The sequence below is a fragment of the Triticum urartu genome, chromosome 6 (assembly GCF_003073215.2).
Source record: "Triticum urartu cultivar G1812 chromosome 6, Tu2.1, whole genome shotgun sequence".
Classification (NCBI taxonomy): Eukaryota; Viridiplantae; Streptophyta; class Magnoliopsida; order Poales; family Poaceae; genus Triticum; species Triticum urartu.
The window spans coordinates 227,577,132-227,592,944 of NC_053027.1; positions in this window are offsets into that span (position 1 = coordinate 227,577,132).

Consider the following 15,813-nt stretch of genomic DNA (forward strand, 5'->3'; position numbering starts at 1 on the left):
CACCACGAAAACTTCGGACGAAATCCTTTGTTTTGTTTTGGGTTGTGGTATTCGAGTTGCTTCGAAGTCAAAGGTGGATTCCATCCCTTTTCTAAACGGTGTTCTCATACTCCGATGTGAATACCAATCCTTCATGATAATCGATATTGTCATGTCAATCCTCTTCTCAACCGGTGTGTTTCTCTTCAAGTGGGTCCAATCATTTCAACATCCGCAAGATCAACTCAAGTCTTCTCAATGTTGTTTGTTTCATCCATCCCAAGTTGCCTTTGTTTTTCCCGCCCTCCCTCCCTTGTTTTCTTCAAGGACTCAGATTTTTCTTAATCAAGTATCCATCTTATTGATGTGAAGTCTCTCCATTCTTTTCTGTCAATGTTCTTATCCGGTGATTCTCATGAAGATTCTAACGGAGCCTCTCGTTCATCATTCATCATTCCTTTTTCTTCTACGGTGGATTCAAGTCAAGCTTTGTTGATCATATCCTTTCCTCGTTTCAAATGTCTTCTCTTGCCGGTGCACCTCATGATCATTCACCTCTCGCTATTCTTTTGTTCCGGAGTGCTGAAGATATCTCGAAGATTCGTGTTTGCACTCTGCTTTCATTCAAGCTCTTTCGAGGATGTTATCTCATTCAAGCCATCTAATTCAACCGGTGCAATCTCTCTTTTCAAGCAATCTCTTCAACGGTGTATCTTTTGAGTGGGCCCTAACCCACGGGTCTTTTCCCAGGATCTTACCCGACTCTTCTAATTTTCCCGGTGTTACCCTCAAATTCATCTTAAAGTTTGACGTAAGTATGAGTTGTCGTCAGTCATATGTCTTTCTCCAAGATCTTTCAAACTCTTTTCATCGTCGGTTCAACCTTTCTAATTTCCATTCTGGAGTGCCTCAACAACTCAAGGTGGTGTTTCTCGTCGTCATTCTCGAATTTTGAAGACCGAAGAAGAGTTTTTCCTCCAAATCTTATTCGTTCTTCCAAAGATGTGAAGTTCAGGCTTGATGCCATCCTTTCATAATTGTTTTCGATTATGAGAATTATTTTCACCCATCCGGAGCAATTCGAGAGTCTTTTCAGTTCGATTCTCCGAAGGCCATCAATTCAGGTTTATTCATTCTCAGCTCTTAGTTATCTTTCTTCAAATCTTACCGGCGCATCATTCAAGTATTCTCTAATCATCTCGGGATCTATTCGTTCTCATGGATGTAAATTCCTTCAAGTTATCTTCATTCGTTTTCCAATTCTTCCCGGTGAATTGTGCCTTTGCTACGTTCATTTTTCAATCCTTAAGATGGTTCGTCAAGATTCTTCTCCCTTTGTTTATCACATCAATTTATTCGTTGTTTCAATTCTTACGGTGGTTCATTCAAGTTTTCTCTTTCTTCGTTACCTTATCAATTCTTTTGTTCTTCCTAATCCTACCGGTGGTTCATTGAAGACCTTCCCAAGTTGCGCTATATCTATCTTCATCCTTGCTACGAGAATAAGTGGTATGCCAAATCCGTTTGCTTGTCATCAAGTTAATTGGTGAAGGATAAGCATAATGTAATTCTTATTCTTGTGTCATTCTTATGTTAATCCCTTCTTCCGGAGTTTGTTCACGATGGTTAAATTCTCGGTTCGAGATGCTCTATCTTTTCTTCCCGGAGTTCCAAGCTCTCGCAATTATATCATCGCGGAGTTCCATATAAATCATTGCAAGGCTTCACCTTGTGTTTTCAACTTCTCTTTCTTTTTATCATCATTTTGTTACCGGAGTTTCTTCACGGAGGTTCTACATGATGGTTAACCAAGGATTTAATCCCTTCTCGAAGTGTTCTTTGAGCTTCTTTCCAGAGGAGTTCAATTTTTATTCATCTTGCATCCCAAAGTCCAATTCGTTCTATCTTGTCTTTTGAGGTGGTGTTATGTCATTCTTTATAATTTTTCCTTCGTGTTTCATGTTTCACAAGTTATCAAGAATGAGATATTTTAAATCCATCAATCTCGTCATTAGAGTTATCTTGGGTTATATTTCACCTAAAGCCTTCCCTAAGGATTATTGCTAATTATGGTGCTTATAAATGACCCAAGTTCTTCAGTTATCCTCTCGGTGAAATAAGTTTCTCGTCTTCTTGTTGATATCAATCCAATCTATTATTTCCGTTAGTGGCAGAATTTCACCTCATAGTTTTGAGATGTTTTTTTCATAATCCCACAACAACCTTATTCTTTTGTTGTTTAATTTTCAACAACTCCATTCAATCCTAATTTCTTAGGACGCTTTCAAATTCATTCGACATAGAAGATGTTGTTTTCTTCTTTGTTACTTTCAGTCAGTTCTATCTTTTGTTCCGAATGCATTGTGATGTTTCTCTCTTCAACCCATCATCTTGTTTGTCAAGATCCTGTTCAATTCCTTCCATTTACAGTCGGAGTGCTGCCCAAATTATATCATTCTTTTACCTTCTCTATCTTGTTTTAACTGGAGTGTTGTAGCTATCATTCCTCTTCTAACCGGAGTCTCATCCAAGTGCTTTCTTTTGCCAAGCTCACATTCTTTACCTTCCTGTTCCAACCGGAGGTTGTCGTAATTGATCCTTATCATTCCTTGTACATCTCGTTTCTACCGGAGCGCTTGCATGTACTTCTTGTCCATTACACCCCTTTTTTTCCTATGTCTTGCAACCTACAAGGTTCTAGTAATGTTTCTTGTTCCTCTCTTCTAACGGAGTGTTTTCAACTTTGTTCATCTACGTGGTATTCTTTCTTTCAATTTGTTCAACCTCGCGAGGTTCTTTGTTTTCACTCATTTGTCAAAGAAGCAACTTAGTTTCACCTCTCGTCTTCCTCTTCCGTTTTTCTCTCCGGTGCCATTCTAGATCTCGGGACGAGATCCTCTCGTAGTGGTGGAGTGTTGTAATGCCCCAAGACCGGAGCTTCAGATGCCTTCCAGGGTTTCCGAGATTCGTTGTGTGATTTGTTTCTGCTTGTTGCATTCATCTTTGCATCATGTCATCCTGCCATCATGTCATTTCCTTTCTTAACTCAACTAAATAAATGGCATGGATCTTTGATCCATTTAAACCGAGGGAATTCACATGGTGATTCTCTTTACAACATATCCTCTCGATATTTAAAGAGCTATAGTAAGTATTCCAATTATTTGGATTTACTGTTGGGGAACATAGCAGAAATTCAATATTTTCCTACGTGTCACCAAGATCTATCTATGGAGAGACTAGCAACGAGGGGAAGGAGAGTGCATCTACATACCCTTGTAGATCGCTAAGCGGAAGCGTTCAAGAGAACGGGGTTGATGGAGTCGTATTCGTCGTGATCCAAATCACCGATGATCCTAGTGCCGAACGGACGGCACCTCCGCGTTCAACACACGTACAGCCCGGTGACGTCTCCCACGCCTTGATCCAGCAAGGAGAGAGGGAGAGGTTGAGGAAGACTCCATCCAGCAGCAGCACAACGGCGTGGTGGTGATGGAGGAGCGTGGCAATCCTGCAGGGCTTCGCCAAGCACCATGGGAGAGGAGAAGTACTTGGGAGAGGGGAGAGGGCTTCACCAGAACATTGGTATGGCTGCCCTCCCACCCCCACATATATATAGGGGCAAGGGAGAGAGGGGGGCGCAGCCTTGCCCCTTCCTCCAAGGAAGGGTGCGGCCAAGGGGGGAAGGAGTCCATCCTCCCCAAGGCACCTCGGAGGTGCCTTCCCCCTTTAGGACTCTCCCTCCTCTTGTCCCTTTGGCGCATGGGCCTCTAGGGGCTGGTGCCCTTGGCCCATGTAGGCCAAGGCGCACCCCCTAAAGCCCATGTGGCCCCCCGGGGCAGGTGGCCCCACCTGGTGGACCCCCGGGACCCTTCCGGTGGTCCCGGTACAATACCGGTGACCCCGAAACTTGTCCGGTGACCAAAACAGGACTTCCCATATATAAATCTTTACCTCCGGACCATTCCGGAACTCCTCGTGACATCCGGGATCTCATCCGGGACTCCGAACAACATTCGGTAACCACATACAAACTTCCTTTATAACCCTAGCGTCATCGAACCTTAAGTGTGTAGACCCTACGGGTTCGGGAGACATGCAGACATGACCGAGACGTTCTCCGGTCAATAACCAACAGCGGGATCTGGATACCCATGTTGGCTCCCACATGTTCCACGATGATCTCATCGGATGAACCACGATGTCAAGGACTTAATCAATCCCGTATACAATTCCCTTTGTCTATCGGTACGACACTTGCCCGAGATTCGATCGTCGGTATCCCGATACCTTGTTCAATCTCGTTACCGGCAAGTCTCTTTACTCGTTCCGTAACACATCATCCCGTGATCAACTCCTTGATCACATTGTGCACATTATGATGATGTCCTACCGAGTGGGCCCAGAGATACCTCTCCGTCACACGGAGTGACAAATCCCAGTCTTGATTCGTGCCAACCCAACAGACACTTTCGGAGATACCCGTAGTGTACCTTTATAGCCACCCAGTTACGTTGTGACGTTTGGCACACCCAAAGCATTCCTACGGTATCCGGGAGTTGCACAATCTCATGGTCTAAGGAAATGATACTTGACATTAGAAAAGCTTTAGCATACGAACTACACGATCTTGTGCTATGCTTAGGATTGGGTCTTGTCCATCACATCATTCTCCTAATGATGTGATCCCGTTATCAACGACATCCAATTTCCATGGTCAGGAAACCGTAACCATCTATTGATCAACGAGCTAGTCAACTAGAGGCTTACTAGGGACATGGTGTTGTCTATGTATCCACACATGTATCTGAGTTTCCTATCAATACAATTCTAGCATGGATAATAAACGATTATCATGAACAAGGAAATATAATAATAATAATAATAATAATAATAATAATAATAATAATAATAACTAATTTATTATTGCCTCTAGGGCATATTTCCAAAAGTCTCCCACTTGCACTACAGTCAATAATCTAGTTCACATCGTCATGTGATTAACACTCACAGGTCACATCGCCATGTGACCAACATCCAAAGAGTTTACTAGTGTCACTAAACTAGTTCACATCATCATGTGATTAAGACTCAATGAGTTCTGGGTTTGATCATGTTATGCTTGTGAGAGATGTTATAGTCAACGGGTCTGAATCTTTCAGATAAGTATGTACTTCGCAAATTCCTATGTCATCTTGTAGATGCAACTACTAGCTACATTTGGAGCTATTCCAAATAACTGTTCTACTTGGAGCTATTCTAAAATGTTGCTCCATTATACGTATCCGGTATCTCTACTCAGAGCTATCCGGATATGTGTTAAGCTTGCATCGACGTAACTCTTTACGTCGAACTCTTTATCACCTCCATAATCGAGAAAATTCCTTAGTCCACTAGTTACTAAGGATAACTCTGACCGCTGTCCTGTGATCCATTCTTAGATCACTCTTGTACCCCTTGACTGACTCATGGCAAGGCACATTTTAGGTGCGGTACACAGCATAGCATACTGTAGAGCCTATGTCTTAAGCATAGGGGACGGCCTTCGTCCTTTCTCTCTATTCTGCCCTGGTCGAGCTTTAAGTCTTAACTTCATACCTTACAACTCAGGCAAGAACTCCTTCTTTGACTGATCCATCTTGAACACCTTCAAGATCATGTCAAGGTATGTGCTCATTTGAAAGTACCATTAAGCGTTTTGATCTATCCTTATAGATCTTGATGCTCAATGTTCAAGTAGCTTAATCCAGGCTTTCCATTGAAAAACACTTTCCAAATAACCCTATATGCTTTCCAGAAATTCTACGTCATTTCTGATCCATAATATGTCAACAACATATACTCATCAGAAATTCTATAGTGCTCCCACTCACTTCTTTGGAAATACAAGTTTCTCATAAACTTTGTATACACCCAAAATCTTTGATCATCATCAAAGCATACATTCCAACTCCGAGATGCTTACTCCAGTCCTTAGAAGGATAGCTGGAGCTTTGCATACTTATTAGCATCTTTCAGGATTGACAAAACCTTCCGGTTGTATCACATACAACCTTTCCTCAAGAAAATCGTCGAGGAAACAATGTTTTGACATCCTATCTGCAAGATTTCATAAATAATGCAGTAATCGCTAATATAATTCCAACAGACTCTTAACATCGCTACGAGTGAGAAAGTCTCATCATAGTCAACTCCTTGAACTTGTCGGAAAACATTTTAACGACAAGTCGAGCTTTCTTGATGGTGATACTTACCATCATTGTCCGTCTTCCTTTTAAAATCCATATGTACTCAACAGCCTCACGACCATCGAGCTGTTCTGTCAAAGTCTACACTTTGTTTCCATACATGGATCCTCTCTCGGATTTTATGGCCTCGAGCCATTTATCGGAATCCGGGCCCACGATCGCTTCTCCATAGCTCGTAGGTTCATTGTTGTCTAGCAACATGACTTCTAAGACAGGATTACGTACCACTCTGAAGTAGTACGCATCCTCGTCATCCCACGAGGTTTGTTAGTGACTTGATCTGAAGTTTCATGATCACTATCATAAGCTTCCACTTCAATTGGTGTAGGTGCCACAGGAACAACTTCCTGTGCCCTGCCACACACTAGTTGAAGAGACGGTTCAATAACCTCATCAAGTCTCCACCATCCTCCCACTCAATTCTTTCGAGAGAAACTTTTCTCGAGAAAGGACCCGATTCAAGAAACAATCCCTTATTACTTTTGGATCTGAGACAGGAGGTATACCCAACTGTTTTGGGTGTCCTATGAAGATGCATTTATCCGCTTTGGGTTCGAGCTTATCAGCCTGAAACTTTTTTCACATAAGCGTCGCAGCCCCAAACTTTTAAGAAATGACAGCTTAGGTTTTTTCCTAAACCATAGTTCATACAGTGTCATCTCATCGGAATTACATGGTGCCCTATTTAAAGTAAATGTGGTTGTCTCTAATGCCTAACCCATAAACTATCGTGGTAATTCGATAAGAGACATCATGGTATGCATCATATCCAATAAGGTGCAGTCATGATGTTCGGACACACCATCACACCATGGTGTTCCAGGCTGTATTAGTTGTGAAACAATTTCCACAATGTCTTAATTCTGTGCCAAACTCGTAATTCAGATATTCATCTCTATGATCACATCATAGATATTTTATCCTCTTGTCACGACGATCTTTCAACTTCACCCTGAAATTACTTGAACCTTTCAATAATTCAGACTCGTGATTCATCAAGTAAATATACTCAACATCTACTCAAATCATCTGTGAAGTAAGAACATAACGATATCCACTACATGCCTCAACACTCATTGGATTGCACACATCAAAATGTATTACTTCCAACAAGTTTCTTTCTAGTTCCATTTTACTGAAAACGAGGCTTTCAGTCATCTTGCCCATGTGGTATGATTTGCATGTCTCAAGTGATTCAAAATCAAGTGAGTCCAAACGGTCCATTTGCATGGAGTTTCTTCATGCATATCTACCAATAGACATGGTTCGCATGTCTCAAACTTTTCAAAAACGAGTGAGCCCAAAGATCCATCAACATGGAGCTTCTTCATGCGTTTTATACCGATATGACTTAAGTGGCAGTGCCACAAGTAGGTGGTACTATCATTACTATCTTATATCTTTTGGCATGAACATGTGTATCACTAGGATCGAGATTCAATAAACTATTCATTTTAGGTGCAAGACCATTGAAGGTATTATTCAAATAAATAGAGTAACTATTATTCTCTTTAAATGAATAACCGTATTGCGATAGTCCAATCATGTCTATGCTCAACGCAAACACCAAATAACAATTATTCAGGTTTAACACCAATCTCGATGGTAGAGGGAGCGTGCGATCCTTGATCATATCAACATTGGAGACACTTCCAACACATATCGTCAACTCACCTTTAGCTAGTCTCCGTTTATTCCGTAGCCTTTTGTTTCGAGTTACTAACACTTAGCAACCGAACCGGTATCTAATACCCTGGTGCTACTACGAGTACTAGTAAAGTACACATCAACACAATGTATATCCAATATACTTCTATCTACCTTGCCAGCCTTCTAATCTACCAAGTATCTAGGGTAATTCTGCTCCAGTGGTTGTTCCCCTTATTACAGAAGCACTTAGTCTCGGGTTTGGGTTCAACCTTGGGTTTCTTCACCAGAGCAGCAGCTGAATTGCCGTTTCATGAAGTATCCCTTCTTGCCCTTGCCCTTCTTGAAACTAGTGGTTTCACCAACCATCAACAATTGATGCTCCTTCTTGATTTCTACTTTGGTGTCAAACATCGCGAATATCTCAAGGATCATCATATATGTCCCTGATATATTATAGTTCATCACGAAGCTCTAGCAGCTTGGTGGCAATGACTTTGGAGAAACATCACTGTCTCATCTGGAAGATCAACTCCCACTCGATTCAAATGATTGATGTACTCAGACAATCTGAGCACAAGCTCAACAATTGAGCTTTTCTCCCTTAGTTTGCAGGCTAAGAAAATCGTCGGAGGTCTTATACCTCTTGACGTGGGCATGAGCCTGAAATTCCAATTTCAGCCCTCGAAACATCTCATATGTTTTGCGACGTTTCAAAATGTCTTCGGTGCCTCAATTCTAAACCGTTTAACTGAACTATCACGTAGTTATCAAAATGCGTATGTCAGATGTTCGCAACATCCACAGACGACGTTCGAGGTTCAGCACACTGAGCGGTGCATTAAGGACATAAGCCTTCTATGAAGCAATGAGGACAATCCTCAGTTTACGGACCTAGTCCGCATAATTGCTACTATCAACTTTCAACTAAATTTTCTCTAGGAACATATCTAAACAGTAGAACTGAAGCGTGAGCTACAACATAATTTGCGAAGACCTTTTGACTATGTTCAGGATAATTGAGTTCATCTTATGAACTCCCACTCAGATAGACATCCCTCTAGTCATCTAAGTGATTACATGATCCGAGTCAACTAGGCCGTGTCCGATCATCACGTGAGACGGACTAGTCAACATCGGTGAACATCTTCATGTTGATCGTATCTGCCATACGACTCATGCTCGACCTTTGGGTCTTCTGTGTTCCGAGGCCATGTTTGTACACATGCTAGGCTCGTCAAGTCAACCTAAGTGTTTCGCGTGTGTAAATCTGTCTTACACCCATTGTATGTGAACGTTTGAATCAAACACCCGATCATCACGTGGTGCATTGAAACAATGAACTGTCGCAACGGTGCACAGTTAGGGGGAACACTTTCTTGAAATTTTAATGAGGGATCATCTTATTTACTACCGTCGTTCTAAGCAAATAAGATGCATAAACATGATAAACATCACATGCAATCAAATAATAGTGACATGATATGGCCAATATCATATAGCTCCTTTGATCTCCATCTTGGGGCTCCATGATCATCTTGTCACCAGCATGACACCATGATCTCCATCATCATGATCTCCATCATCGTGTCTTCTTGAAGTTGTCTCGCCAACTATTACTTCTACTACTACAGCTAACGGTTAGCAATAAAGTAAAGTAATTACATGGCGTTTATGTTGACACGCAGGTCATAAATAAATAAAGACAACTCCTATGGCTCCTGCCGGTTGTCATACTCATCGACATGCAAGTCGTGATTCCTATTACAAGAACATGATCATCTCATACATCACATATATCATTCATCACATCCTTTTGGCCATATCACATCACATAGCATACCCTGCAAAAACAAGTTAGACGTCCTCTAATTGTTGTTTGCATGTTTTACGTGGCTGCTATGGGTTTCTAGCAAGAACGTTTCTTACCTACGCAAAAACCACAACGTGATATGCCAATTGCTATTTACCCTTCATAAGGACCCTTTTCATCGAATCCGATCCGACTAAAGTGGGAGAGACAGACACCCGCCAGCCACCTAATGCAACTAGTGCATGTCAGTCGGTGGAACCGGTCCCACGTAAGCATACGTGTAAGGTTGGTCCGGGCCGCTTCATCCCACGATGCCGCCGAATCAAGATAAGACTAGTAACGGCAAGCATATTGAACAAAATCAATGCCCACAACTACTTTGTGTTCTACTCGTGCATAGAAACTACGCATAGACCTAGCTCATGATGCCACTGTTGGGGAACGTAGCAGAAATTCAATATTTTCCTATGTGTCACCAAGATCTATCTATGGAGAGACTAGCAACGAGGGGAAGGAGAGTGCATCTACATACCCTTGGGGGTTGATGGAGTCGTACTCGTCGTGATCCAAATCACCGATGATCCTAGTGCAGAACGGACGGCACCTCCGCGTTCAACACACGTACAGCCCGGTGACGTCTCCCACGCCTTGATCCAGCAAGGAGAGAGGGAGAGGTTGAGGAAGACTCCATCCAGCAGCAGCACAACGGCGTGGTGGTGATGGAGGAGCGTGGCAATCCTGCAGGGCTTCGCCAAGCACCACGGGAGAGGAGAAGTACTTGGGAGAGGGGAGAGGGCTGCACCAGAACATTGGTATGGCTGCCCTCCCACCCCCACATATATATAGGGGCAAGGGAGAGAGGGGGGGCGCAGCCTTGCCCCTTCCTCCAAGGAAGGGTGCGGCCAAGGGGGGAAGGAGTCCATCCTCCCCAAGGCACCTCGGAGGTGCCTTCCCCCTTTAGGACTCTCCCCTCCTCTTGTCCCTTTGGCGCATGGGCCTCTAGGGGCTGGTGCCCTTGGCCCATGTAGGCCAAGGCGCACCCCCTACAGCCCATGTGGCCCCCCGGGTCAGGTGGCCCCACCCGGTGGACCCCCAGGACCCTTCCGGTGGTCCCGGTACAATACCGCTGACCCCGAAACTTGTCCGGTGACCAAAACAGGACTTCCCATATATAAATATTTACCTCCGGACCATTCCGGAACTCCTCGTGACGTCCTGGATCTCATCCGGGACTCCGAACAACATTCGGTAACCACATACAAACTTCCTTTATAACCCTAGCGTCATCGAACCTTAAGTGTGTAGACCCTACGGGTTCGGGAGACATGCAGACATGACCGAGACGTTCTCCGGTCAATAACCAACAGCGGGATCTGGATACCCATGTTGGCTCCCACATGTTCCACGATGATCTCATCGGATGAACCACGATGTCAAGGACTTAATCAATCCCGTATACAATTCCCTTTGTCTATCGGTACGACACTTGCCCGAGATTCGATCGTCGGTATCCCGATACCTTGTTCAATCTCGTTACCGGCAAGTCTCTTTACTCGTTTCGTAACAAATCATCCTGTGATCAACTCCTTGATCACATTGTGCACATTATGATGATGTCCTACCGAGTGGGCCCAGAGATACCTCTCCGTCACACGGAGTGACAAATCCCAGTCTTGATTCGTGCCAACCCAACAGACACTTTCGGAGATACCCGTAGTGTACCTTTATAGCCACCCAGTTACGTTGTGACGTTTGGCACACCCAAAGCATTCCTACGGTATCCGGGAGTTGCACAATCTCATGGTCTAAGGAAATGATACTTAACATTAGAAAAGCTTTAGCATACGAACTACACGATCTTGTGCTATGCTTAGGATTGGGTCTTGTCCATCACATCATTCTCCTAATGATGTGATCCCGTTATCAACGACATCCAATGTCCATGGTCAGGAAACCGTAACCATCTATTGATCAACGAGCTAGTCAACTAGAGGCTTACTAGGGACATGGTGTTGTCTATGTATCCACACATGTATCTGAGTTTCCTATCAATACAATTCTAGCATGGATAATAAACGATTATCATGAACAAGGAAATATAATAATAATAATAACTAATTTATTATTGCCTCTAGGGCATATTTCCAACATTTACCGCAAACACACTTGCAATTTAAAAACTCTCAGGTCTTTTCTGCTTCGAGTTGCTCCTCAAACCTTGCCATATATCCTTTCTTCATTTTTCGGAGCTCCACCAAAAATCCGAACATTTTTGGACCTTCCTAACCCTCACTTCCTTTTCGAACCATTTGGATTAAATTCAAAGGAATTTGAATTTAATCTTTCTTTCATGTCCACTCCATTTTTCTTGGATTAAGCACATTTTTGTGAGTCCGTGAAAAACTATCTGCGTGTCCAACTTCTTCCCCTAACCCCTCTTTCTTTTCTTTCTTTATCTCTGTTTTTTTCTCTTTTCTTTTAGTAGTGAGAAAGAGCCCAACTCAACCTTGCAGCCTTGGTCTCCTCATGCCCAGCTGGCGCCCTCCCAACTGGGCTGGCCTTTTGGCCCACCTAACCTAACCCGAGGCCCGAGCGAAACCCCATCCCGATCGCTCCCTCGACCCCATCGCTCTCCCTCGCGCCGCCACAAAGAGAGTTTCACTCTCCCTCGATCCCCTCCTTCTCGTTCCCTTCCGCCGCCAGCCTCGCACGCGCTGCCCGATCTCCATCTCCATTCGCTCACAGCGCCCTCTCCCTCGATCCCCTCCTTCCCTGCTTCGCCAAAGAGAGGAGCGAGGCACCACGCCGTCGCGCCTCCTTGCCATGGCCTCCTCCTCGCCTTGAAGCCCCGGCGCCCCTGCAGTTTCTCCTCCTCCGCCAGGCACCGCAGGCCGCCGCCCTGCACCAGCGCCGCCTCCAGCAGCCTCCTCCCCTCACGTTCCTGCCTTGCCCCACCATGAACGCCGCAAGACCTCGCTGCTGCCTCCCCGTCACCGGCCATGCCGCCGCGCCAGCGGCCCGACCTGCCAGTGCCACTGCCCTCCTTCCTCGCGCCCTCGCCTTCCTCTTCCTCCGTTCGGGCCAACGCCGCCGCCGCCGGATCAGGCTACGCTTCGCCGGGGTCCTCCACTGCCGCCGGACCGGCCCTGCAGGAGCTCCTTGTCCCTCGCCGTCCGATGCTGCTGCGCCCTACCGCCTCTTGCCGAGCTACCTGTCACCTGCGTCGTCTACGTGCTGCTGCCCTACTGCCTTTTTGTTGTCGTTGCCAAGGCCACTGAATCCAGGGATGCAAGACCGCCTCCGTGGAATTTCGCCAAGTACACCACCGACAAGACCAAACGGATGCTCGAACGAGTACCGAACGAAACGCCAAGACCTACGAGAACGACTTCGTGGACCGACGAGTACCACGACGACCGTTGTTCGCCAAGTACACCTTCGGATGGCCAAGTTCCTCTTCAAATGTACGACTACACGGTGTTCCGACAAGTACCACGATGCCCGGAGTCCTCGGACCGTCAAGTTTCACTACCGCCGACTAGCACGACCACCGTCGCAAAAACGAGACCATCAAGACCCGACCGACAAGTACCCCGATGACCCTGAACATCTACAATTGTGTACGACTACCGCCGCCGTGTTTTTCGACAAGACGTCATGAGCCTCTACTTCCACTGCCGCTCCGGTGATCGTCGATGAACGATAGGACGACTACTTCGACTACCGTCGCGTGAACCACTACTTCCCTCAACGTCCCGAGAACGTCTACTTCCCCTACACCGCATCGAACTCGAACCCCTCCGATAACACACGCTTCGAAGGTATAACCTCGAGACGGCGTCCGTGAACGAATGCTTGCGATGTTTGAGATGCTCGTGTCTGCATCGTGTCCAAATTGTCACTCGTTTCCTTGTCGCCAACTCGTGGGACACCCGGTATCCGGGAGCGCCCCACCATCTTTTGCACGCATCCGCACATTTCTCCTTTGCATCGGTATCTCAATCGAGTTACCGGAACCGGAACACTGTCGTGGCACCGTTTTCGTTATCGTTGTCGTGGCACCCCTTTCCTTTTCCGCCACGATGACAACATGCTTCATAATGCTCTTATCAACATTTTCATTAAAATTGCATAATCTTGAACATGTCCTCCGCATCATAATAATAAAATTTAAATGTTTAACTTTGTTGTTGCACCAATTTGCTAAATGCATATGGGCCGGCCCCATTTAAATTGTTTAAATGGTATAGTTTTGTTATGCTTCACCTCTTGCCATGTTAACCAACATTTAATATTGTTGAGTACCTAAACGAGAGAGAACTAAATAGTTGATGCGGTGCTTTGTTTTGAGCTCCACTTAACTTGTAGTTTTGTTTGTGCCCTTTGCCATGCCATGCATATTTAAACCGGACATGCATCATACTTGGTTGTGCATCATGCCATGTCTATGTGGTGGTTGTTTACTATGTTGTTTGCTTCTTTCCGGGTTACTTCTCGCGTTAGCTTCAGTTTTGTTCCGGAGTTGTGAGGATCCGTTCGACTACGTCTGTTTATCTTCTTCATGGACTCGTTCTTCTTCCTTGCGGGATTTCATGCAAGATGACCATACCCTCGAAATCACTTCTATCTTTGCTTGCTAGATGCTCGCTCTTTTGCTATGCCTATACTGCGATACCTACCACTTGCTATATCATGCCTCCCATATTGTTAAGCCAAGCCTCTAACCCACCTTGTCCTAGCAAACCGTTGTTTGGCTATGTTACCGTTTTGCTCAGCCCCTCTTATAGCGTTGCTAGTTGCAGGTGAAGATTGGAGTTTGTTCCTTGTTGGAACATGGATATTTGTTGGGATATCACAATATCTCTTATTTATATTAATGCATCTATATAGTTGGTAAAGGGTGGAAGGCTCGGCCTTATGCCTGGTATTTTGTTCCACTCTTGCCGCCCTAGTTTCCGTCATACCGGTGTTATGTTCCTTGATTTTGCGTTCCTTACGCGGTTGGCTTATAATGGGAACCCCTTGACAGTTCGCCTTGAATAAAACTCCTCCAGCAAGGCCCAACCTTGGTTTTACCATTTGCCACCTAGCCCTTTTTCCCTTGGGTCGGCCAGCCCCCCCCCCCCGGCCAGTGCTCCTCTGAGTGTTGGTCCGAACTGAGCTGCCTACGGAGCCACCTCGGGGAAACTTGAGGGTTGGTTTTACTCGTAGCTAGTCTCATCTGAGTGTGCCCTGAGAACGAGATATGTGCTGCTCCTATCGGGATTTGTCGGCACATTCGGGCGGCTTTGCTGGACTTGTTTTACCATTGTCGAAATGTCCTGTAACCAGGATTCTGAGCCTGATCGGGTCTTCCTGGGAGAAGGAATATCCTTCTTTGACCGTGAGAGCTTGTGATGGGCTAAGTTGGGACACCCCTGCAGGGATTTGAACTTTCGAAAGCCGTGCCCGCGGTTATGGACAGATGGGAATTTGTTAATGTCCGGTTGTAGAAAACCTGAAGTTGATCTTAATTAAAATGCACCAACCGCGTGTGTAACCGTGATGGTCTCTTCTCGGCGGAGTCCGGGAAGTGAACACGGTGTTGGAGTAATGTTTGACGTAGGTTGTTCTAGGATCACTTCTTGATCATAGTTGTTCGACCGTGCTTTTTCCTTCTCTTCTCGCTCTCTTTTGCGAATATGTTAGCCACCATATATGCTAGTCGCTTGCTGCAACTCCACCTCATACCTTTGCCTTACCTATAAGCTTAAATAGTCTTGATCGCGAGGGTGTGAGATTGCTGAGTCCCCGTGACTCACGGATACTTCCAAAACCAGTTTGCAGGTGCCGTTGAACCGTGCAGGTGATGCAACCGAGCTCAAGGAGGAGCTCGATGAAGATCGTGTTCGTTATGTTGTTCCGTTTCCAGTTGATCAGTAGTGGAGCCTAGTTGGGACGATCGGGGATCTGTGTAGCATTTGGGGTAGTCTTCTTTCATTTTGGTTCCATAGTCGGACCTTGTGTGTATCTGGATGATGTAATGTTATATTCATGTATTGTGTGAAGTGGCGATTGTAAGCCAACTATGTATCTCTTTCCATTATTATTTACATGGGTTGTTGTGAAGATTACCTCACTTGCGAC